Genomic DNA, 4,060 nt, shown 5'->3' on the forward strand with positions numbered 1-4,060 from the left:
GTCCTAATACTCCGTTGTAGATACTGGAGCTAAACACAAATTATTAATGTTTTCTTTATTTATTTACATGTAAGGTTTTATTATATTATTTTTTTTATTTTTTTAACTTTATTTCGAAAATACAAATATTACAAGCATACCTACTTCTTATTCAAGAACCTTGGTTTACAAGCAGTCACTGAAAATTAAAACAAGGAACATAAACAAATAAAATACAATACGAAAGCCATTTAACAAGAAATAACAATTGCATTATAATAGGAAATGTGTATAAAGCATATTAAGTTAAACAGTAGAGAATACTGGTGTCTTAGTCATTAACATTTGAATATGTTTCCAAAAACAAATTGGACATATCATACTTGTAAGGTTTTAACAGTGAAATTATTCTCCCAGTAAAATGACGTGTAAATATGTGTCCCGACGCATTTTAAGTCCGACGTGAAACTGATCACTATGGTAACGGGGGAGCACRTGGTCAAGTAAACCCACGTGAAGCCAACGTCAGGCGAAGGGTAGACCGTCTCATTTCACAGAAGTTTTGAGCATCCTACCTGGCCCAGTGAGGACGTGGCCTATGGCCCAGCTAGGCTGGGTCCTCATGAGAACCCAGCCCATGAATTGAGACACAGCCCCTATATCGCCCACCTCTAGCATTGACTCTTGCACACATCACTTCCTGTTTTACACCTCACTTCCTTTTTTACCATAGTTTTTCATGTCAAAATAAAAGCATGGCTGACAATAAAACACATTAACAAAAAATGAACTAAATTGCCTAAAAGGCAGAACAACTGTGAAGTACTTGATTTTATTTTGTGATTTTTCAAAACACTATTCATTATTCGCCATCTTTCCCTCATATTACCATTGCTTTTGTCTAATAATTCACTATAATAATCCTTCTTGTGTTTTCTTAAAATCCAAACCAACTTGTTCTTATATTTCTTGTATCTGTCTTCTGGTTCTTTTGTTCTTGATTTCAGGAAGCATGAATACAAGTGATTCTTTTTTTTTACATGCATTTCTCAATCCATTCGTCATCCATGATTTATCAACAACATTTCTCTTTGTAAATTTTTTGTACAGAATTTTTTAACTAGACCTCCCAAAATATTCATAAATACGTCATATGCTCTATTTACATTGTCAACATACACATCCTTCCAATTTTGTTTTATCAAATCATCGTTAAGTTTGTCCAATGGTTTTTTTGATGTGGTTATAACTTTTTTCTTAATTGTATCTACTTTTGTGTTGCATTGATCATTTTTATAAATTGACAAAATACCACCCATTATCTCTCTGTTTGTTATATTTGTAAAAATGTTATCAATTATTGTAGCACTATGGGTAGTGATTCTTGTAGGTTTTGTTATTAATGGACAACTGTACAATGAATTTAAAAAAGTACCAATATCATATGAGTCTGTTTTGTTTCCCAGATCAATATTAAAATCTCCACACAGAAAAACTGTTTTGTTAAGAGTCATTTCAAAGAGCTCCATGATTTGATTGGTGAAAAGTGCTATATTTGAATCTGGTGATTGAAATACATAACTTATATTTTTAGAATTTTTATTTCATATTTCAATTGTAATCATTTCCATAATATTCTAACATTACTGACATTTTATTAATTATTTTACAATTTATTTTCTTATTTATAAGTAAAGCTATGCCACCACCTCTTTTACTATTTCTGTTTATATGATAAAGTTCATACCCCTCAATATTCACATTATTTATACTTTAATCACTAAGCCACATTTCTGAATGTGCTATTGTACTAAAGCTTCTTTTAACTGTTTTAAATAATCTGTTAATTTAGATAAATTTGCGTTTAAACTTCCACAGTTAATATGAATAATGGAAAGGTCTTTTTTATTTTAATATTACGTTGCTCCTCATTATAATATTCACAGTTTTTAATTACAGGGAAAATTTTTGAATAAAGCAGGTCATCATATACTTTAGTTTCTGCATCTTCATATGTATTCATTTTTAAGTATTCAAGTTCAATGGCTCATATGTTTTATTTCCTTTCATACCAAGTTATTTCAGCTCTTTTTTCCTAATTTTGTAATTTATTGCATCATGAATTCATCCAAATCTTTCAGTTCTTTTATTATTGTAGCTTGTGACCCTTCTTAACTCTAATCCAGATGTTTCCATTTCTTGTCCACGTTGCAAAAATCCTTCTCTGTTTCTTCAACAACCTTGCCTCGTGGGCGATGTTTCCTTTTTTCTTTGTTAGATGTTCATTTAACTAAATCTTTGTTCCTTTCAGTTTTTTTGGTTGGACCATTAGATTATTTCTCGCTTTCCTACTTATGAACCGAACAACAATAGGTTTATTTTTTCCTGATTTAATTGGCAAAGTGTGACAGGTCGAAATATCTTCAGATTTAATGTCAATGTCCCTCTTTTTCAAAAAAGCCAGAACGTGTCCAATCTGTGACCTGTCCAGGGTGTACCCTGCCCCTCACACAGTGACTGCTGGATATGAGCACCAGTGACCATGACCCTGAAAGGAAGAAGCGGGTTAGGATAATGGATGGATAGATGGATGGATGTTTAGTGTTGGTTTTTGAAAGGTCGTAAAAAGATTTCTCTGATGCTGCTTAGTAGCAACTAGCACACTGATTCACTTTCATCCACATTGTTTCTCATTATATTCTTTTCTACGTTAAGTATTTTTCATTTGAGGCCAAAGTTGTATTTTGCTTGTAATGCTCATCTTTTTTGGTTATCTCTTGTTATTTTTTTCTTTCACCCTTAGCTTGTTTAACCTGTAAAAAAATTATACCAAACTTCTCCAGACTATTCCTATAAGGATCCCAAGTACCACCTTGTCTAATATCTATGGGTCGTCTGGCATCATCATCCTTTTCCTCTAACCTCCAAACTCTTTTCAAAAAGTTATGTGCAAATGTTTTTTACTTAAATAAAAAGAAAAGGGAAAGATTATATAAAATGACAATAATACGTACAATAAACTGTGATCTGAAATAACTTCAGGCTGTTGWATATCTTCAAATGTAAATCATTATTGTATTGTGTTATATTACTTCAGCTGGAAACGTTAGATCAATGTTATGAATTGAAAAACACATAGGAGAACCACAATTTTATATTCCATCATTTCTAACACCAAATAATTAGTTTGTTAGAGTGAAAAAAATGGCTTACAAAATACAACTTTGTTCTTTTACATTGTAGAGTGCAAGATTYTTTTCTCTGTCATTCAATCACATGTTTACTACCAATTATCCTACAAGCCTTGATCAAACATTGTGCAATCACTGCACTATGAAAAAAGGTCTTCCTTCATCAACATCAAACCCATCTGACTAGAAAACCTGCAGTGTCTAAATGATGTTTACACTTCTGCACTGATGGACCTACTTAGTGATACAGCTTGTCTATCTCCCATATTTTCCACAGACAGTCTGGACAGGAAAAAATAATGAGTGTGCTGCTGGAACCTAGTAACATTATGTGACATTTGCAGAAGGCTAAAAAGCAATGACTTAAATGCATCAAATTTTAAAGGTCARCCATTTGTATGTTTAGAGAGAATATAACAGCATAGGAAAAATATAATTTTTAAAGGCTACCATTGTCTAGCACTTTTTAATTGTTAGAGTTTGAAGTAACAATATTTTAAGACATTTTATTCACTTAAGATAAAGCAATAACTGGGTTGTCGAGATGTTAGTTTAGAATATCTTTTGTAATAGAGTTCCATAATTTCAGTGTTATTGCTGGTGTGTGGCATGAACTGCAGTCTTAGCAAAGAAAATAATAGCTTCCTGCATATACTGGTAGATTTAGACATGAACTGGTTTTCTCAAAGCCCTTGAGCACCATTAGATCATTAGGCTTGCCATGTGAATGGCAGCCTATTACTATCCACCTCTAAACTGGACTCTTTATTTTTACTGGGGCTTGCCATGCAATGGAAAATCAATTACTCTACACCTTGGTCTCTTTATTAGGATTGCCATGCGACTGGCAACCTTATTACTATCCACTCCTAAACTGGACTCTTTTATTA

The sequence above is a fragment of the Austrofundulus limnaeus genome, unplaced genomic scaffold (assembly GCF_001266775.1).
Source record: "Austrofundulus limnaeus strain Quisiro unplaced genomic scaffold, Austrofundulus_limnaeus-1.0 Scaffold659, whole genome shotgun sequence".
Taxonomy (NCBI): Eukaryota; Metazoa; Chordata; class Actinopteri; order Cyprinodontiformes; family Rivulidae; genus Austrofundulus; species Austrofundulus limnaeus.